This window comes from Schistocerca serialis, chromosome 7 (genome assembly GCF_023864345.2).
Source record: "Schistocerca serialis cubense isolate TAMUIC-IGC-003099 chromosome 7, iqSchSeri2.2, whole genome shotgun sequence".
Classification (NCBI taxonomy): Eukaryota; Metazoa; Arthropoda; class Insecta; order Orthoptera; family Acrididae; genus Schistocerca; species Schistocerca serialis.
Window position 1 is genome coordinate 128,264,157 of NC_064644.1, and position 23,327 is coordinate 128,287,483.

At 40.9% G+C, this 23,327-nt stretch overlaps 2 non-coding genes across 2 annotated transcripts; both read left to right on the plus strand.

Moving 5' to 3' along the window:
- Positions 1-19,140: 19,140 nt before the first annotated feature.
- Trnaf-gaa (transfer RNA phenylalanine (anticodon GAA)) lies at positions 19,141-19,213 on the plus strand. Its single transcript has one exon. It is a non-coding gene; the product is annotated as a tRNA-Phe (tRNA).
- A 429-nt stretch (positions 19,214-19,642) lies between these two features.
- Positions 19,643-19,715, plus strand: Trnaa-agc (transfer RNA alanine (anticodon AGC)). The gene has a single exon. It is a non-coding gene; the product is annotated as a tRNA-Ala (tRNA).
- Positions 19,716-23,327: the final 3,612 nt, after the last annotated feature.

Here is a 23,327-nt window from a genome sequence, read left to right on the forward strand (position 1 = left end):
CGTTAAATGTTAATAGACTGAGTGTTAAATAAGTACATACACTAGCAACATAATGGCAAACGTGAAACATTAGTTATAGCTCAGCATAAATACACTTCGATGAAGTAAGTACATAATTGCAGATGTGGAACTGACACAGCAGCAGAGGACCTATAAGTGGATTTAGTAGTCAAGTAAACGTAGTGTGTTTTGAACACTCAGAACTGTACTATTACCACAGGTTACCACATGCACAAAGAAGCTGAGAAGACAACTACTAATCAAATATACTCATACTATCTCTAAGAATAAGGTAATCGAAGATGAGTCAGCTAAGTAAATAAAATACAAATGTATCAAGAATGTACCGAGCATTGGTTCAGTGTTCTGGCCCAGAAATAATAAATTGAGATTAAATAGGATTCATGATTGTATGCCTTGAGCATAAATTTTCTCTAGTACGTGACTAACGGCGTTTTGAGCCATTTGTTTACCGATTTTATGACAGTTAAGTAACCGCGAGAGTAAAATTGAAAAAAGTTCTGTTAACTTTGTTCCAGCAACATAATGAAAGATAAAATGTATACATATCCCCATTTCATTGTGACCCACCCTTAGATATTAAGTGAACAGAGTCTGAGGCACTCTTTTTGTTTGTTCTACAGGACAAACCAGATAATGGCAGCCTGGTAGCTGTGTGGAGTGACTTGGACACAACTCACAGTGACCCCTCCCCTTTCCCCAAGTAAATTAGAGTGGACGTGAAGGATGCACACCATAGCAACTTCCCCCCCCCCCTCTACCCTTGTGAATGGAAGTGTAGAACGCTAGCCAAAGTGGCTACAACCACGTGTGTAAAAATGAAATTGTCATGATTTGTGAATTTTTTTCAGGTTTAGAAAAGACTGCTAAGATATAATTATCTGTTTATGTATCATGAATAACTGCGTTATTTTCTTTGAATTTGTGTATGTAAAAATATTTACAGACAATTTAATGGATTTAAGATTTTCATAATTTCACATATTTTTATGTGTTTGTCTCTCTAAAGCAATATGTATGCCAAAGTGTTTCATTGATTTTGCTTAAATTTTGAGTGATAATGTTGCTTAAGAGGCAGTGAACATCCCGGCAATTTAAATAATTGAAGTAGGTAATAAGTTTTCTTTTAATATTTCTATATGTCTACATTTCAATTTCAATTTTTCGTAGGGAGTTAAGCTGTACTCTTGGTTCCCTTTTTGTAACTAATTTTTTTTCATTTACATTCAAAAAAATTAAGTAGAGGGTGATGTACGGAAGCAGCATACTCACGCCTTATAAAATTCACATCAGTCTTTCCATTGTGCGCCATCCTAGTCCGCTGTAACTAGCTCTGATGTCATAAATCTTGCGCAATACTTTAAAATCAAGTAAATAACCTGAAACGTTTCTAGCATGTCAGGAGTAATACTAAATCAGTATGTGTTGAATATCAGTTCAATAACTAACCATTTTCGAAATTTGGATGTTTTTCTGTAAAAATCATTGCCGCAACAGAAAAGAGCTAGAAACTTAAAAATTTATATTTAGATTCCTTTTGCATAATAATTTAGTAGAAACAGTATTCTGGATCTTACAAATTAAAATTTTAGTTGAAATTAATGATTTTCTGGTTTTTGTCTTAGAAATTAAGGAAGCAAGATAGATTAAGTAGGCGAATAAATAAAGCTAGGATGTTTAAATTTAAGTAGAAGGGAGATCCGCTATAATCATAAAAATGTGAGAAGTTTCAACAGAATAACTATTAAACCATAGCTATAGCGTATCTCCAAAGAGCAAGTTCAGAGCTCGTCTACTGCGTGTAGTGTAATTAAATTAATTCTCTCGCCCAAAATATTTGACTTAGCCACGTCAGACTTTTATTATGATTACTTACTTGTGTGCTGATTGCACAATTAAATTGAAAGCTTCATCGGCCATCAGCAAAGGAAGCAATCATTTATTTGATAACTTAAAGTGGTGCATTACTAGCCCAGCGGCTAGTTGGGAGAGCAGATTTGATCAGGCGTTCCCTTAGCCGTCCGCACCACGGCTTTATATGTAAGAACGCTGTGCGAGAAAAAAGAAGGCCCCAGTTCTCTCCAGAAGCTGATTAGCGCACCACCTGTGCCGAGAGTCGCGTCGCCGTGGCGTAGCGTCGGTATCATTGCTATAAACAGCCTCGGCTGCCGTAATAAGTTAAAGTTACTCGGGATACGCGTAACCATGAAATCGTTTTCGAGTGAAGTGTTAATTCTGGGATGACTTTAATGATCTATCTTCAGTTTGCGTATGTCGTATTTTCACGTGCCGCCGCAGGACAGACAGTCTATGATTCTACCATTATTTAGCGTGGCGTTTGATGAACATTATCATCTAATTTTGGCGAGCATTCACTTAAACATTTAATTTGAACAGTTATAGTGGCATCAGCGCATTAGACTCTGAACTGCTCTGGTAGTTGGATTATGTGGATTCTTTTTGGTCTGTGACTTTCAGAATATAGCGAACATTTTAGAGAAAATGGTTTTTGATTATGAATCCCAGACAATCTCCTAATTCCTCAGAGCTATAACCTGTAGCTATAAATGTATTTCTCAGATGAAGTGTGCACTAGGAATTCTAATTACAGGCTTCACGTTTTGCTAATCACTTTCTGGTTGCCAATATTGTAGTTAGAGAGCCAGTGTTGAGAACGGCAAACAGCATAAATACAAAACATTTATTCTATTATTCCAGCCGCCGCCCCACACTTTGATGAACAGTTTTGTTTGCTTGTCACCAACAGTCAATGATAATGATACAGTTTTTCTCCTTTTCATAAATTGATGCCCGCTCTCCGCAATATAATTAAAAAAAACGGTCTCACTACCGCGTCCCTCGTGAGATGCGTATAGATTTATCCCGGAATTGACCGCCCTGTAGGTGTACTCAATTTAATGACCACTCTTCTTTATCCCCGATTTCGTGGAACTAAATGTCCATTTGTTAGTCTGATTGTATACCGCAGTTATTTAAAATTCGCCCCTATATTTTTTCACTACACACAATTAGCACTTCTTTACTTGTTTATTTCTAAGAGTAAACGAAAAAAAAATAACTCCGTATCATCGGCTTCGTCGATGTGGAGCAAAACACCTTAATATACCCAATGTTACCTCTTCTTATAGGATCGGCTACCTTACTCATTAATTTACTACATATTATTTCCAATAACACTAAACAGGTATCGCCGTTATATTTTAATTGAATTCAAAAGCATGTAATTATTATTATGAGCGACCAAATCGTAACAAATGGCGTGGCGTGCCTTTTTAACGATAGCTTTACACTCGCCCAGCCTTTATTCAGGCAATATATATAAATATACACACAGGACCGAAAGATCGATCTCTCTACCGTAACCAATAGAGGCAAATACGCTATTCAAGTTCCGTTACATCTATCTTGACTCGTATTGTTATAGCAGCACACCCATTAGATATGCTGATTCATTCGACATATAGTAAATTGAAATCGGACATCAGTATACGGTATAGTTATACTTCAGAAACATCTATTTTTGTGGGCTTCTGAAAAAGTTATAGTGTCTTAAGTTTTGGATTCTATCATACAGTAATCCTTTTGTATTCCTAACAGGAGATTGCACCTGTTTAGTTGCTTTCATTTACCTGCAGCCAGGTGACTCTGTTAGGCGTTACTACCTGAATTGAATCATTTCCATAAATAGCAGTTTGTGTTGTAGTTGGTTGGGTACTGAGTTGGTGACAATACGGACAGGTAACAGTGATTCGACTTTCGTGTGCAGTGTGACGATGAACTCCGTTGCATTGATTTTAAAAGCTAACAGAAAACTAAATTCCTTCCCTCCCCCCTCCTCCCCCGCGCCAGACCAGATTTGTTGGCTGAGAATGTTATAGAATCAAATAAGCGTGACTACAAGCGAACATTTGACAAAGAAGTGTACAATAAGCGTAAGACAGGCAATGTATTATTTCCCATATCTGATTTTCAGCCCAGAAATTAAACACACATGAAGGGATCCTGTACATTTGTCTGAAAAAATAAAACACGCACGAAAATTCCCACTTACACAACAACGCGAACATTGAACTCTCAGTGCTTGGAAAAGTGAACATCAGTACTCAGCTTGACGGCGTATGCAGAGTCTGTCAGGAAACATAACGAGCAAGTGGACAGGAATAGATATATCCTCTCCAGGATAACATATTGCATAAAACTTTGCGAGGCGTTAGAGTTAGCTTTACGTGGTCACGATGAAAGGGAAGATTCAGAAAACCCAGGAGTGTTTCGTGGGCTTATAAATTTAGTAAGTGCTATTGACGGCTCAATGAAGAACACTTAGAAACTGCAACTGGGTATGAAGGTACATCCAAAACAGTTCAAAATGAGCTTCTGGATTGTATGCTAAGTGTATCCAGAGAAATAATGACGCAATAACTTTTAAGTGAGCGTTATTTGGCTATAATGGCGGACGAAACAACAGATGTGTCTACCATACAACAATTGGTGATTGTATAAAGGTACTAACTTCATGACTCGGTTGTGGAGACGTTTTGGGGTTTCATTAACCCTGACGCACACGATGCCGTGACATTACTTAGGGCGATAAATTATGACTCGAAAAAGCATGTAGATGGAAAGAAGGAAAAGGTGATCGCACAATACTATGATGAAGCTGCTGTTGTGAGTGGAGGCATTAACGGTGTTCAGGCAAGTATTACGCACGTAATTCCTACGGCTTATACGTTCACTGCTATGCTCTCATCAATTTAATCTGGTCCTGCAAAAGCTGCATCTATAAACAAATCTGTTAGAATAATTTTTCTAATCTCTCCGTCATGCCAGCTTTTCTCCGGTCGTCACACAGAACACGTGTGCTAGGCAGTGTCGTGCAGACTAGACTACCACGGTTAGCACCTACAAGGTGGGTGTTTAACATTCGGACAGCCAACACAGTTAAAGAGGGCAAGGAAAGTCGGACGGAGTGTTTAGAAGAAATTACCTTCTCTGATCGCGCAGATGACAAAACCAGACGAAAAAGTTACGGCCTCCTCTCCAATTTGAAAGATCCCGAGTTCTTATATTGGCTACAACTTTTTCGTAGGATCATGCCACATGTAAACATACTCTCTAGGAAGCTGCAACATTGGCAACTTGAAGCTATGACCGCTAGACAATATTTATTGGAGTTTAAAGATTTAATTGCAGGACTAAGAAATACTACCATTGAAGAAATTTCGTCATCTTGTGAAGAACAAATTCAGAAGAAAAGAAAATCAGAAATTAAGTAGAAGATGCGAAGGAAGTTTGTGACGCCATAATAAGTCATATAAACGCAAGATTTTCGTTGGCGAATCACTTCGTGGCATCAAACTTCTTAGACGTGAGCTCATTTACTCTATTTTCGACAAATTTTCCTGGGAAAGAACTTGACATTATTGTTGAAACGTACCCACGGTCACCGAAGGCGCAACTGAGAACAGAGCTATGAGTACTCTACAACAGAAAGTCTTTCAACGCGCAGGTGGCGCCGTTGCAATGCTGCAGCTTCTACTAGACAACCACTAGGATCCAGACGCATTTCATTTCAGCAGTTATGTGAACTCATGAGGATAATTATAATAGCTGCTCTTACAATAGTTGAAGCTGAACGTTGTTTCTCAGTAATGAAAAGGATAAAAACCTTTCTTCGAAACACAGTGACAGAGAACAGGCTTTAGGCATTGGCAATGCTTGTAATTGAGAAAAAATTTGTGAATCATACTAAAGACTTTAGTCATAGATTGATCGAGACATTTGCGCGATTGGAAAACAGACGCATGGATTTTATTTATAAATAGGCAACGTCAGCCATGTTGCTGTATAGTTTAATGTGTACCTAGAGTGCAGCATACGTGTATTAACTTTTGTGCGGACTATACGGAGGGATAGGACACTTCATAATAAGAGATTATGGCATTTTCCTGCTTCAGAAACTGAGACTTGGTGAGTAATAAAACTTCAGCAATATTAATATGTAGCTGAGGAGTTGGAAAGTAATGAAAGCTTATACATTATTTTGTTCTTGCTCTAAACTCTACTTAATTATGTACAAGACAACAAAATTTCACAGAAGCGAGTCTTTCTTTCGTCAGACAAGTTATGCGTATTATTATTATTATTATTATTATTATTATTATTGACAGTGTCTGCAGTTGTATTTGTTCATAATAATAATAGTTATAAACCAGATGCTATTTCATACATTCAGGTTGATCTGATTCTAAAAATTCAAAATTACACTCACGAACCGTGTTCCTCGGCACATCAAATGCCAGAGGAGTGTCGTCCATATTTGGCTTAGTTCCACACTGGTTTTCTTTCGGTGAATAATAAAGCGATGGAAAGAATATTTTCTCTTCATACTCTTGTGGCATTTTCTGAGGTACAGTATTTTGGTTTTGGTTCGCAAGCTAGGTTCATGACGCCGCTTCATAAACCTACAGCACCAACCAACTCCACCCTTAAAGACTGTTAAGTTTCACTGTAGCACTAGCTTACGAGCGTGTAAATATTTGAATCATTTTTGTATTAATTCCAATGGTATTTTTGGCGGGGTCCTTGAATCAAATGGTTCAAATGGCTCTGAGCACTATGGGACTCAACTTCCGAGGTCATCAGTCCCCTAGAACTACTTAAACCTAACTAACCTAAGGACATCATACACATCCATGCCCGAGGCAGGATTCGAACCTGCGATCATAGCGGTCGCGCGGTTGCAGACCGTAGCGCCTAGAACCACTAGGCCACTCCGGCCGCCGTCCTTGAATCCATTACAATATGTTACTGTCTAGTTTTGACCATTTTGCATTCTGATCCTCTATTTGCACATTTAGTCTTCATTTTTTTTATTTCTTCATAATCGCGAATGGTTTTTTCTTGATGGAGTGCCGAAATGCTGCTCGGCTGCTCTGTTTCTATGTTCTTCTGCATATGCTATTAGTTTAAATTGATGGTGCGCATCGTATGAATACCTTTTTTTTTCCCCATTACGAAACTCGCTGCTAACGAAATTCGCACTGTTACCGATAACACAAATCACTTTCAGTTCAAGTTCACTGGCACCGTAGGTTGCAATGGCACATCATAGGCTAGACATTGTTCTGGGTTTTTGATGGCGGGGCTGGAGGAGGACAGTGATAACTTGGAAATACCCACAACTCATGTTCGTCGCATCGGTGCGCTGCTGCTGTCAGTTGAATCCAATGTTGCCAGATAGGTGTAGGTTTCCCGCACCATCAAATGTGTGGCCAGTTTAAAGACTGTCGAGAATGTTAAATCAAACACTGGACTTCTTATATTAATTTCGAATATAAGACACACTTGAATTTTGGAAGCAATTCGAAGAAAAAAGTGCGTTCTCTAGTCCGTAAAATATGGTATATTGGCTAAAAATTATCTCGTCATGATTGTATTTGTGTACCCGTGCTAGAAATAACGCCGGTGTTGTCCGCAATGAAAGAAAAACGAGAAGGCACCTCCCCTCTGACGTCTCGCTCCCCACGGGACACTGTGGCCATCATCGTTAGACTGCGTGCTTCCAGGAAAGTAATCTCGATTTGACCCAAATGTTTGGTGTTTTCGACGTCTTGTTCGCGGTAGGCAGTTCCAGTGATGGGAAGGCTATGTAAAGACAAGAGTTTTCTGTGCGTGTCTTGACGACGGAGGAGTGAGCGTGGCGGCTTATTGGTACAGCATATGCAACGAGCCGCGCGCTGTCAGGGACTCGCAGCCACTTTGGCCAATTCTCGAGCAGAGCGATGGTTACTAGTTTTGGATTGAAAATAGTTATACTGTGATGACATTGTGAGTGCATCCCAATGCAGTATTTTTAAAGCACTGGAAATAATAGATCATGGATATAAATGTGCGTATTTTTTTGCGAACGTTTGTGGAATACATTCGTTATAGTTCTACTAAGTAATTCAGATTTTACGTCTTACAAAATGTCACACGTGTCTTCTTCACACATTCTGTTCCACTCTGGCCTGTTGTGTGTTATTTCCATATATTAACGAACTTGTGCTACAGAGAGAGACTGTTTGCTTTACATTGTTACCAAACCTCCCATAAAAATCTTTTTTTTAAATATACGCTCGCATCAAACGATGTAGGTTACTAAAACAAAGAGTAGGAAAACCTGAACGCTCTCAACGCAAGGCAGCCATTCGTTTGAATCATCAGCTATTAGTCTGATTCAGTAAAGGGTGCTCCAAAATTCACGAAAGTAGTAGTTTCGATAGGAAACACAGATTTATCATTAAAAATTGTATTTTTTATTGATTTATAAAACACACAGTACAGGGTTACGTACCCAATAGACATTGGGTAAATGGCTCCCAGCAGCGAGCACCATTAACTGTTACTGTCTTACCTGCTGCGTATTCGATGAAGAATGGTCCAATGATGCCTCCAGCCCAAAATCCGCACTAACGTGTGACACGTTAGGGGTGCATCGGTTTCAACAATCACTCTAGGATTTTCTGAATCACAAATGCGACAATTTTGTTGATAAAGTCATCAGGATGAAAGTGAGCGCCATTGCTGAAGGTGAATTTGTTCGAAAAATCTGCGTCCACTTGTTGTTTCACACTTCACTCAAAAAGCTCGATTCGCTGTGTATGCTCAGTACACTTGAGTTTCGAGTCAACCGACCCTGGTATGCAAGAAGACGCAAATCTTTCTTGAGAACAACTGTAGCTAATCGAAATTCCAATTCTTTACTCTGGTTCCGGATTGATATCTCTCGACTCTGACATCAGTAGCACCCTCACGAACTATTTCGATGTTTTATGTTGAACGGTCTGTTGAAGTACGGCCTGAGTGTTTAAGTCATTAACTCATCCATTCACCCTATTTTTTTTAAATTTCTCGCTTACCATGAAGCTGAATCACTGTTCCGACCATATTTTATACAAAAATTGCGAACTGTAGCTGCACAACCTTCATTATTTTTAAAATATTGCTCAACAATGAAAGCGCGTCGTTTTTTCGTGTATTGCTCAATTTTTAATTACCCTGAACTGTCAGCTTTTCTTTTTGTTGGCAAGACTTTACCGCACAAATGGAAAAAAAAACAAATCTTGCTTGAATTTTGGGCCACCCTTCATTTGTGATTCGTCGATCCCTCTATTTTTGCATATGGCTCCTTTTGCTAATTTTGAATTCGGGCACAGTATGCCTTTACAGTGTGTTTGCCTATCATGTTTCAAAAATATTTATAAATTTTCCATGTATACTTTATGTTTAATCCACTCAGATACGGTACGGCAGTGTGTTCATTCTCTTCCGTCAAATTCGCAATATTGGGTTTCCAACTTCCACCAATAAGCACAACATAAATCGTACTGACCTACGTGCGTCGCGAATCTGCGCTGTATAGCATAATCGTATGGAACGTCTTGCAAAATTTTGTTCTATCCAGAGGTCTAACTTTTTAATACGAAGCGTTACACTTCTTAACGTGAGATGGATTAATTACGAGACAGTCTATTCAAGACAGCGCTTTAAGTGCTGTTAGTTCTGATTTCCCAGTAATTCCAGTAACGGAAGAAACCAGATTACACTTTCTCCTCAGTGACAAGAATAACAACACACTACTTCAGTGGGTCGTCTAACTGTGGCCCAAATCAAGGGTTCGTACGGCCCGAGGCTCTCAGCCGTATTTCTTACATGCATCAAGCAATTAAAAGCCGAATCCATAAACGGCAAATAAGGTTAAGAGCTTAGCCCGCCCGGTTAGCTCAAATGGCTCTGAGCACTATGGGACTCAACATCTTAGGTCATAAGTCCCCTAGAACTTAGAACTACTTAAACCTAACTAACCTAAGGACATCACACACACCCATGCCCGAGGCAGGATTCGAACCTGCGACCGTAGCAGCCTCGCGGTTCCGGACTGCAGCGCCAGAACCGCACGGCCACCGCGGCCGGCCCGCCCGGTTAGCCGTTCGGTCTATCGCACGGCTGTCCGGAGTGGGAAGGAGCGCCTGGTCCCCGGCACGAATCCGCCCGGCTGCCTTGTGTCGAGGTCCAGTGAACCGGCCAGTCTGTGGATGGTTTTTAGGCGGTTTTCCATCTGCCTCGGCGAATGCGAGCTGGTTCCCCTCAACTACGCTATCTCGGCGATTGCTGCGCAAACAAGTTCTCCACGTACGCGTTCACCTACATTACTCTACCACGCAAACGTAGGGGTTACACTCGTCTGGTGTGAAGTTGTGTCCACACTAGCGCGCTGCGCGGCTCGTGCGCATTGAATTCAAATACACTACTGGCCATTAAAATTGCTACACCACGAAGAAGTGCTACAGACGCAAAATTTAACCGATAGGAAGAAGATGCTTTGATATGCAAATGATTAGCTTTTCAGAGCATTCACACAAGGTTGGCGCCGGTGGCGACACCTACAACGTGCTGACATGAGGAAAGTTTCCGACCGATTTCTTATACACAAACAGCGTTGCCTGGTGAAACGTTGTTGTGATGCCTCGTGTAAGGAGGAGAAATGCGTACCATCACGTTTCCGTCTTTGATAAAGGTCGGATTGTAGCCTATCGCGATTGCGGTTTATCGTATCGCGACATTGCTGCTCGCGATGGTCGAGATCCAATGACTGTTAGCAGAATATGGAATAGGTGGGTTCAGGAGGGTAATACGGAACGCCGTGCTGGATCCCAACGGACTCGTATCACTAGCAGTCGAGATGACAGGCATCTTATCCGCGTGGCTGTAACGGATCGTGCAGCCACGTCACGATACCTGAGTCAACAGATGGGGACGTTTCGTTTGCAAAACAACAACCATCTGCACGAACAGTTCGACGACGTTTGCAGCAGCATGGACTATCAGCTCGGAGACCATGGCTACGGTTACCCTTGACGCTGCATCACAGACAGGAGCGCCTGCGATGGTGTACTGAACGACGAACCTGGGTGCACGAATTGCAAAACATCATTTTTTCGGATGAATCCAGGTTCTGTTTACAGCATCTTGATGGTCGCATCCGTGTTTGGCGATATCGCGGTGAACGCACATTGGAAGCGTGTATTCGTCATCGCCATACTGGCGTATCACCCGGCGTGATGGTATGGGGTGCCATTGGTTACACGTCTCGGTCACCTCTTGTTAGCATTGACGGCACTTTGAACAGTGGACGTCACATTTCAGATGTGTTACGACCCGTGGCTCTACCCTTCATTCGATCCCCTCGAAACCCTACATTTCAGCAGGATAATGCACGATCGCATGATGCAGGTCCTGTACGGGCCTTTCTGGATACAGAAAATGCTCGACTGCTGCCCTGGCCAGCACATTCTCCAGATCTTTCACCAATTGAAAACGCCTGGTTTATGTTGGCCGAGCAACTGGCTCGTCACAATACGCCAGTCACTACTCTTGATGACCTGTGGTATCGTGTTGAAGCTACCTGTACACGCCATCCAAGCTCTGTTTGACTCAATGCCCAGGCTTATTAAGGCCGTTTTTACGGCCTGAGGTGGTTGTTCTGGGTACTGATTTCTCATGGTCTATGTACCCAAATTGCGTGAAAATGTAATCACATGTCAGTTCTGGTATAATATATTTGTCCAATGAATACCCGTTTATCATCAGCATTTCTTCTTGGTGTAGCAATTTTAATGGCCAGTAGTGTATTTGGACTGAGGGCGCGCTGCGCTTGCGCGACGCAGCACGATCCATCTCCTGTCCGTTTTTCCAACGAACACTTTGAATGTTCGCAGTTCAGATTTGAACGGGAGCGCGAAAGGTTTATCGTTTTTAGTGCACATGTGAGTATTGTTCTGCAAGATGTTAATGAGAAAAGAGGGATTTTTAAGTTGAACTAAAATATTACATTTTAATTAATATCTTTCGATTTTTGTCAGGCTTCAATAAAGGGATTTTGAGATTGGTTTTCCAGCGATTAAATATGGAGTGGTCGGAAGTGACTTTAATTAAACTAAATGATGAATACAGAAAACAATCCATTCTTTGGGATCCTCCGCATAAGGATCATTACAGGATACACATGAAAGCAGATGCCCGGCCAGAAATATCTGCGGAGATGGATGTATCTGCAGACCAGTGCAGAAAAAAGAAAAAAAATATATCTCTGCTGTCTTCATACCGATGGGAGAAGGGCAAATTGAAAAACAGCATGGGAACAGGAGAAGGTAAGTTGCGAATCTAATACGATATTATGTACCTAAAGCTCTTAATTGTTTGGCCGGTCGGGGTGGCTGTGCGGTTCTAGGCGCTTCAGCCTGGAACCGCGCGACTGCTACGGGCGCAGGTTCGAATCCTGCCTCGGGCATGGACGTGTGGGATGTCCTTGGGTTAGTTAGGTTTAAGTAGTTCTAGGTTCTAGGGGACTGATGACCTCAGACTTTAAGTCCCATAGTGCTCAGAGCCATTTGAACCATTTCTTAATTGTTATAATTATATTAGTTGACAAGTTCAGTGATGTGACCGATCACAACTGTCATTTATTATTATTCGATGAATTTTGTATTCGGAAAAAAATATATTAAGAAAAAGGATAGTATTACAAAATAATAAGCTTAATTTTCATTTTTAAGTGATTTATTTACATACATCATACAAACTTTCATAATAACAGTCATAAGTACTGTACAGTTCTGTATTTTTGAAACAGGGTTTTACTGCATTCTATATTTTACTGTTTCAGGAAGAGACGACGTTTACGTAAGCAGTTGATTTCCTTATGAAGCTTTCAAGTTTCTGGAGGACAGGGACGTACCAAGAAAAGGACTTAACGACGGTAAGAAAATGTTGATGTACTCAACCATATTTGTGTTGCCATTCTAGGAAGCCTTCTTTCGTACAATAATCTGCTATTTCATCACTAATTTTTTGAGAATAATTTGTGGATCGTAGGGGGACTTGTCTCAGTGGTAACAAAGACGTCGTATTATCTTCTCCCTGAACCCTCCATAACCCTTCAATTAAAACTCCATTCTCTTCATGGTCAATGCCAGCAGGGGTGTACAAATTTGGCGAATGGGTCCTTAGATAATTGTGTAACAAATTGACTGCCATCACTATTACCTAGGCATTTAAAAAAAAATGGTTCAAATGGCTCTGAGCACTATGGGACTTAACAATGAGGTCATCAGTCCCCTAGAACTTAGAACTACTTAAACCTAACTAACTTAAGGACATCACACACATCCATGCCCGAGGCAGGATTCGAACCTGCGACCGTAGCGGTCCTGCAGTTCCAGATTGAAGCGCCTAGAACCGCTCGGCCACACCGACGGCCGGCATTTTCAGGTGCCAAAAGCATTGGTTTTCTTAGAGCCCGAAACACTGAGCTTAATATACCGAAGGCGTTCCCGACTATCCGTCGGGCCCTACTCAAGCGATAATTAAAAATTCTGTAAGGAGTTCCTTTGGCAAAGTCTCCAGAGTATGGTTTCATGTGGTTTTCACTTAGATCAAATGCACTATCACCTGCAAAGAAATAAGGTATTTGCATAGAACGCCCTGGCAGCGGTTCCGCTACCGCAAGTCCCAATGAGCTCCCAGTCATCATACCATGTAGCTTGGTCCCTTGAAAAATTCCTCCAGCCGAAATTCTTCCTTGGCATCCCATGTCAGCAAACATAAAGTTACAATTCCCGTCCACTAATTCAAAAAGCACAATACTGAAGCTGGATTTATAATTGAAGTACTCTGTACCGGAGCTCATTGGAGCTTGCAAAACAACATGTTTCCCGTCCAGAGCACCAACACAGTGAGGCAGGTTCCAACGTGTTACAAGCTGCAGGTTCAAATGTTCAAATGTGTGTGAAATCTTATGGGACTTAACTGCTAAGCTCACACACCACATAACCTACATTATCCTAAGGACAAACACACACACCCATGCCCGAGGTAGGACTCGAATCTCCGCCGGGACCAGCCGCACAGTCCATAACTGCAGCGCCTAAGACCGCTCGGCTAATCCCGAGCGGCAAGCTGCAGGTGTCGCAGGTAGCTGAAACAGAAGTCATACTTAAACTTACTTTAACCACTAGGGGCGGGGGTTGAGTGTATATATTATATTTGTAAAACAGGACTGATAATTGTTTTGGTGACTGGAAAACTACTACGTTATTGGTCTAAGGCGAACGACACGACTTAATGTTTTTTAATAGACTCCTGTTTTATGTTAGTCACGTAATACCAGTAATACATAATTAATATTGGTTACTATTGATTATTACTTGTAATTTACAGGAGACGAATGAGATTATTAGAATTTAACATGACATTGAATCAGGACACAACATTTCTAAAGACAGCGAACAAGAGCCAACAGGGTTAACATCTACTGCCAGACCTACTAAGCGTAAGCGAACTGATGCTTACGACTCAATGATGAGAAGTGTGTTTGACATTTTACAAATTGCTGTAGAGAAATTGGAGAAAGAACCGTGTAATAATCTGACGAAATCGATGCCTTTTTTACGTACGTCGCTGCAAAAGTGAAGAAATATTCGCCTGAAACGCAGAAATCGTTATAGCATGCCGTGTTCGACCTTCTTGTGAAAGCTGATAAAAGGTTTTTTTTGATTGGGCTGCTGCAGGTGCTCAGCATTCCAACAACTGGCAAATCCCTCCAGAAAGTGTGTATCACCCCACACTTTCTCAACAATACGTTTTCCACACTTTGCAACCAGTACCTGCTCCCGTACAATCGCCGCCATCTGATTCCTTGACACCTATCTCTTCTCAACCATCTCCTGCTGCATCAATAACTTCAGAACAGTTTTCGGATTTTGTGTAACATAAGTTTAATGGATTTTGATGATTTTGTGTAAAAGGAGTTTAATTTTGTAGTTATAAAATATTTAAAAAAATAAAACAACTTTCAAAATTAAAAGAGTTGAACAGCGGTGTTAATATGTTACCTTGATATATCCTTGTAACTCGTGGAAGATTGCTGCACAGACTAGCAATAGATTACTTAGAAATCCTGAAAGTATACTGCAGGCTAGTAAATGAATCTCCTGTGGCAAAAAATCAGTGTTACTGCTAACCTGGAAGAATTAATCATATTGATTTTATTTGCCTTTATTTCATGAAAAAGATAAAGATCAGTCAACTTTTTTATATCCACGCCCGCCATTGCTTATTTGGTCAGGATCTTACGATAAATATACAGCGAATTATAAACAAGAAGTAAACAGATTATGTACAACAAATATTAATGCTCACCTGTCTTGAGCGGAAATTAGTGTCCTCTTTCGAAATATGCGGTCCAATCTTCTGGAGCAAATTTTCAAGGTCAGACGGTGACATTCGACAGAAATTTTTATATTGACCACTTATTTGTTGTGACTTCAGATCCATCGTAAGTTCTGCATTATTTATTATTTTATAAAGTTCAGTGTGCCACCAACGCGACGTTTCGTTTTGTTTTTCGACAAACTTGTCATTAATAATGCCGCACCACTCATCACCATAATCCCGAGATTTTCCCATCGCGTAGACATGTTTACAGCTTGGCTGCAAACTGAATACTTATATGTTCGTGTGTTTCCTGTGGATCGCCGGAGGTTCGTTGCAACCCACAACTCCAACGAACAAAGGTGAGCGGCGCGCGTGCGGCTCGCGCACCGCTCGTGGTTCGTGGCGCGCAAGTGTGGACACGGCCTGAGACGTTCCCTGGGAGGGTCCACCGGAGGCCGAACCGAACCGCACAATAACCCTGAAAGAGTAGTTCTGTGTGGGGCGGCGGAGGGGTGAAGTGGACTGCGGTAGTCGTCGTGGGGTTGTGGACCAATGCAGCTGTGGCGGGGACGGAGCCTCTCCGTCGTTTATAGGTGCCCGGTTAACATACAATACAAGGTTAAGAGCTCCCTAAGAGTATTTTTCTTGCTCAGTAACGAAGAAAAGTAGTTAAACAGTGTAATATTTAATGCGTGCGTAATTATAACTGACGTTGGTGACTTCAGCCGCTTGCGTCAGGGTCAGAGTGGTATGCAGCGCTGCCACTGCAGAGTTAATAGAAGTCAGAACGGGAATATTTTAGTGTTTATTTTCCAACAATGGAGAACTCACGAGCGTGCGCAACTAGTACTGATCAACTTTGTAGTATAAATATCAAACGCAAGTGACATATATTCGTATATTCGTGAATGCACATTATAGTCAGTCATCCTCAAATGTGGCGCATGCTTGTAGCATGTATTTCACAGTCTAATTAACAGTATTGTAATACAGTGCAATCAGCAAAAGAAAAATATCGTTCAAAAAACGCAGTAAATATTTGTGACCGCTTCTCGTTTGCGATTACTGTTGCTAATTAATGTAACATACAGTTGTATGGAGATTGTCAGTTAATAGTAAGAGCGATAGGGGAAGGTTTGGTAAAGGGACCAGGACGGGTAAAGTAGCGAACGCTCATTCTCTTTTTGCCCTGACCCGCACTGCTGCCTGCTGAGAAGTGTTCAGAATAGCTGTAATATACACAGACATCGTTGTCAGTGAGATTGACAGAGGAAGCTTGTTCTGTTATTTTTTAGTAAAAACGTTTTTGCTTTTGAGTCGTCAGATGTAAGATAAGTAATTTTTATTATTCTTGTTAGCTCACTTGTATGGAAAGTAATAATGTTTTTACCATGTCATTTGTTTTTATTTATTTAATTTATTTTCGTGTTCCGTAGATATTCGATGCCAAGTGTATTGCTAGGATGTAGAATGTCTCAGATTATTACAGTAATAACTATATCTAAATGGGCATAAGTCATGTATAAACAGATACATGAGGTTCAAGGGTTTAAACAACAACACAGATTATAGCAGTAATAATGATTACACAAACAAATTGCAAGGCTTACGTTCTAATACATATATAAAGCATTCTGTCATCAATTGATATGCCACTGCCACATAAGTCATTCCTTTTAGGAATTCTTAAAAATTACACACGTTGTACTAATTGTTACGCACTGTCCAAAAATTCCTGTAAAGAACAGAAAGAACTAATCAAAAGATAAAGTTTCAGTTGTTTTTGGAATTAGCCATACCCCCAATGATGATTTAGCATGAAAGGGAAGTTTATTGTATACTTTTATGCTTCAAAAATGGTTCAAATGGCTCTGAGCACTATGGGACTTAACATCTGTCATCAGTCCCCTAGAACTTAGAACTACTTAAACCTAACTAACCTAAGGACATCACACACATCTATGCCCGAGGCAGGATTCGAACCTGCGACCTTTCTGTACCATGCTGAGATTTTTGTTATCTTTGTAAAGATCATGATTACTCCTTGTATCATGATCATGATATTCACTGTTTGTTTTGTAAGTTATGTGATTATTGTTCACAAATCACATTAGTGAAAAAATGTACAGAAATGGCACGGTGAGGATCCCGAGCTGTTTGAATAAGTTTCAATAATACTTTGTCACAACATTTTATTTCAGTATTTTCCTGTTTTTTATTTGCTAATTGAAACTGAATGAATTGAGTCTTGTGAACTCTGAGTGACAGACAATTAGAAGTGGACCAGTCTAAAGTTTCTTTGAATACAGTGGTCGCAGTGTTCTCTAGACTGCAGTTGGGTATTGTGTAATGATTGCATCACCAGCAGACGGGGTGAAGTGTGATTTTTGTGTCATACAGCAAGGCAGATCATTGACAAAGATGAGGAAACGTAAGGGACCAAGCACCAAGCCCTGTGGCACTCCCAACATTTTACTGTGCCCCAATCAGAGCAGGCAGGTGCCATTGCAGCATTGTTCAAAGCTGCTTTCTGTCATCCAGATATCTAAAACTAACTTCTTAACACTTTTATATTCATAGCTATCGTCCACCTTTGTACTCCTTAAGGACAATTTTGAAATAATTAAGTTACATTATTTAAATCCGTCACTGTCCTATTTGGTCCAATACAAAAGTCCAGTTGAAAACAGTTTTCTGCAGCCGCTTGGTATTCTCTCAGATTCTAGGGCGTGAAGATGCATAGAAAAAGTGTCTGGAAATCAGATGAACAAACATGGGATCCTCTTGCGATGGCTGTGGCCACAGTACCCAACGGTACTGACCGGCTGTTGTGTCATTCTAACTAAGCACACGCGTGTCACAGGATGCGAATATGGAGGGGCATGCGGTCAGCTCATAGCTCTCCCGGCCGTGTGTCAGTTTAGGAGACCGCAGCAGCTTACGGAAAATTGTAAGCCTCCCGAAAAAATGCCAGTAGTTCCAATATATCATTTTCTTTTTCACTTGAATATATTAGGTGTGATACCCTATGATATGTAGATTGAAGATGCGTAAGTGGTAAGCTTGTAACAATAGCCACGGATTGGTGAAATTTGAATTTATCTTTGGGAGGCCACTTTACACTCTACATCCGCCCCCCTCCCTCTTTCCTATGCGGCCAAAGGTGTCGCTCTACAATGTCAATATTCCCTCTATATATAAAAAAAATTAAAAAAAAGCTTGACGACCGCTGCACTAGATAATAAGAAGAGGTTTTTTCGTCAAGTTCGAATGGAACTAATAAAAATCAGCTGCGACAGTAGGTAAACGGTGTTTGATCTTGTATGAACTGTGCGTAATACAAAAATTGTCGGACTGCAACCTTTATTAATAAGAGACCTAAAACTGTGGTAGTCTAGAAACGTAGATCAAGAAAATATAGTTTCCTAATAACCAAGTTGCACTTACATGTTTTCCATTAAAGAATATGCACTGCCAATCCAAGTAACTTCACGATCTACTACAGACTCAAAAAGGCTGTAGCTTTTCTTCTTTTTTCATGGTGCCGTTACCTTCGAGGCATACATCTTAAAATTCTATGAAACTGTACCTACTAGCTAAATCCCACTTAACTGTATTTCACCGCTAGTTAGAGTGATCGCGATGTTCTACACTTACACTAGTGTGGCGTATTACCAATGTGGTATATCAACACTGAATTGCAAAACAACTGTCACTCTGCATAAAAATGTTATACAAAGTACACATGTAAACATATGAATGTTGTGCTAATTATATCTATAAAAATACGGCATAAAAAAATGGAACGAACGCTACCAATGTTTGTTTTCTATCTGCGCATTGGCCGAAATAGCTCAGTTGGGAGAGCGTTAGACTGAAGATCTAAAGGTCCCTGGTTCGATCCCGGGTTTCGGCAATAATTTTTTTTCCCATCCATCCTACGCCGCGTTAGGCATACTTAAAACACTTCATTATATTTTGGAGCTCGGTCCATTCTCTATTACCATAATTTTAACCATTCAATATACTAAAACAGAAATAATTATAAAAAGGATTTTGATTCAGTTTCTGTGATGTATGTTTTGCAATGCCGTTCCTCATAATTACACATTCGTACGTGTAGTGATATTTTACAGTTCTTCACTTTGGAGCAACACGATGCAGTAATCCAATCAGAAGTACAATGGTAAACATTTTTGCACCAAGTTTATCGTATTGTGATTACGTAAGACAGCGGAATTTCCGCTTTCATACATAATAATCTACGTTACAACCTAAAATAATTAATTATAAACAATTCGACTCGGAATAGTCACAATCGATACATTTCCATTCACTTTCGTCAGGGGGCGTAGCTCAGATGGTAGAGCGCTCGCTTAGCATGCGAGAGGTACCGGGATCGATACCCGGCGCCTCCACAATTTTTTTTTTTTTTTCCTTTCCCTCGTGTAACTGCGTACACGAATTCACAATATCTTACGAACTTCCAAATATGTTTTGCGTAACAGTTTTTGTATACAGTGAAAGTATATTATGAATAACCTCTTCCCAACTGAACAGGAATTTGTAAAAATAACGTATTTGATTGGGCATGAGCCCTTCTACTAACCTTCAGAAGGACTTCATATTTGCTTCTGTTCAACGTTTTACTGAATATTTATTTAAAAGCTACAGAAGAGTGCCTACCGAGTGAAACAAGGACAGTGAAGGAAAAGGGACATGGCTGACGAAGGGTTTACTTGTATCCTGTACAAAACTAATATCTCTTTATATTAGTAACAGAGATCCACACAAACGATCATTTTGGTGTGTTATAAAGTTTTAAAAAGTTACAATAAGACACTGTAAGCTCCCAAAAATTTTTGTGGGGAACATGATTGCTCAGCCACCAGTGTCAGGAGCACATGGGAGGTAATTTACAAAGAAACAGGATACTTGTCAGGTAATAAAAGCCTATGGCTCAAAGTAAAGAGTAGAATAATAGAAGACCCTGTAGCTGTTAGTGGCACTTTCAACACATATTTTACCAACATATGCAAAAGTCTTACAGAAAATAACAAAAGTGATCCTCTGCAAGCCCTACAGCTTCTAAAAAATAACCAAGACACCACCATTAACTCATGTTATTTCTGTCCTACTTCAGCACAATGGATAGTAAAAGTGATAATAAAACCTCCACTGATACAAATGGGCTTTTAAATAAAGTTTTTGAAGTTAAAGGCAAATGAAATGGCCAAACCATTCTTCTACCTAGTTAACTCATATCTTATGGAATAGACAGATAAAATGAAGTAGACACAATTTTACCACAGTACGAAAATGGAGATCCATTGTGCTCTGAAACTATAGTCCAATTCGCCTACCTTCATAAGAAGTGGATACGAATGTAGTTCAGAACACATGCCGATGAAAGGGCACGAGTGTATCATATTACAGGGAAACAGCTCCTTGACAGCTGTACTGCGGGATGGAGACAACTGGCAGCAGCTCCATTATGCTCTGGGGAACATTCACATGGCATCCATGGGCCTAGTGGAGCTTGTGCAAGGCACCATGATGGCCAAGGATTATCGTACATTGGTTGCAGACTACATACACCCTTCATGATGATTGTGTTTCGCAATGGTAGTGGTATCTCTCCACAAGATAATGCACCATGTCACAAGGCCAGGAGTTCGAGGAATACAGTGGCGAGTTCCAACTGATATACTGGCCCCCCAAGTCGCCAGACCTGAACCTGATTGAAAACATCTGGGATGTGATTGAACGTGGCATCAGAGCAATTTGCTCACCTCCCCAAAATTTATGGGATTATTTCACTTTTGTGTGCAGATGTGGTATCAACTCCCTACAGCAACCTACTAAGGCCTCACTGCTTCTATGCCACAATGCGTTGCCACTATAGGTCATAATGTTCTTGTTGATCAATGTGTGTGTGTGTGTGTGTGTGTGTGTGTGTGTGTGTGTGTGTGTGTGTGTGTGTGTGTGTGTGTGTGTGTGTGTGTGTGTACACGTGCGAGTTGTGTTCCACAACATGACAGTTAAACCAGAAAGAAGTAACTGCTTATACAACAGTAAAACTGTACAACTGTTTACCATTTCATATTTCAAACTATAGCTCGAAAGAGAAGTTTAAGCAAACAACAAAACTATTGCTTATAGAAAGTCCTTTCGATTCAGTCAATGAATTCATACTGAATGCAAAAAATTGGAAACACGGTATAATGGAATTCGAATGTGCATAAATAGATAAATAATAAATTCAGTGTATATTCTTATGTATGGTAGAACAGAAATAAAATGTGTGTAGGTCTTCCGGCAACAGACTGGCTGTTTAGTTTAAACTAATTGAACCACTTTTATTTATATCTAATCATGCTTTTACTGCAATAACCCCTCCCTTTTCTAGATTACATTATGATTATAATAGAGGGAAACATTCCACGTAGGAAAAATATATCTAAAAACAAAGATGATGTCACTTACCAAATGAAAGTGCTGGCAGGTCGACAGACACACAAACAAACACACAAAATTCAAGCTTTTGCAACAAACTGTTGCCTCATCAGGAAAGAAGGAAGGAGAGGGAAAGACGAAAGGATGTGGGTTTTAAGGGAGAGGGTAAGGAGTCATTCCAATCCCGGGAGCGGAAAGACTTACCTTAGGGGGAAAAAAGGACGGGTATACACTCGCGCACACACACACATATCCATCCACACATATACAGACACAAGCAGACATATTTAAAGACAAAGAGTTTGGGCAGAGATGTCAGTCGAGGCAGAAGTGCAGGGGCAAAGATGTTGTTGAATGACAGGTGAGGTATGAGTGGCGGCAACTTGAAATTAGCGGAGATTGAGGCCTGGTGGATAACGGGAAGAGAGGATATATTGAAGAGCAAGTTCCCATCTCCGGAGTTCGGATAGGTTGGTGTTAGTGGGAAGTATCCAGATAACCCGGACGGTGTAACACTGTGGCAAGATGTGCTGGCCGTGCACCAAGGCATGTTTAGCCACAGGGTGATCCTCATTACCAACAAACACTGTCTGCCTGTGTCCATTCATGCGAATGGACAGTTTGTTGCTGGTCATTCCCACATAGAATGCGTCACAGTGTAGGCAGGTCAGTTGGTAGATCACGTGGGTGCTTTCACACGTGGCTCTGCCTTTGATCGTGTACACCTTCCGGGTTACAGGACTGGAGTAGGTGGTGGTGGGAGGGTGCATGGGGCAGGTTTTACACCGGGGGCTGTTACAAGGGTAGGAGCCAGAGGGTAGGGAAGGTGGTTTGGGGATTTCATAGGGATGAACTAAGAGGTTATGAAGGTTAGGTGGACTGCGGAAAGACACTCTTGGTGGAGTGGGGAGGATTTCATGAAGGATGGATCTCATTTCAGGGCAGGATTTGAGGAAGTCGTATCCCTGCTGGAGAGCCACATTCATAATCTGATCCAGTCCCGGAAAGTATCCTGTCACAAGTGGGGCACTTTTGTGGTTCTTCTGTGGGAGGTTCTGGGTTTGAGGGGATGAGGAAGTGGCTCTGGTTATTTGCTTCTGTACCAGGTCGGGAGGGTAGCTGCAGGATGCGAAAGCTGTTGTCAGGTTGTTGGTGTAATGCTTCAGGGATTCCAGACTGGAGCAGATTCGTTTGCCACAAAGACCTAGGCTGTTGGGAAGGGACCGTTTGATGTGGAATGGGTAGCAGCTGTCGTAATGGAGGTACTGTTGCTTGTTGGTGGGTCTGATGTGGACGGACGTGTGAAGCTGGCCATTGGACAGGTGGAGGTCAACATCAAGGAAAGTGGCATGGGATTTGGAGTAGGACCAGGTGAATCTGATGGAACCAAAGGAGTTGAGGTTGGAGAGGAAATTCTGGAGTTCTTCTTCACTGTGAGTCCAGATCATGAAGATGTCATCAATAAATCTGTACCAAACTTTGGGTTGGCAGGCCTGGGTAACCAAGAAGGCTTCCTCTAAGCGACCTCACCTGTCATTCAACAACATCTTTGCCCCTGCACTTCTGCCTCGACT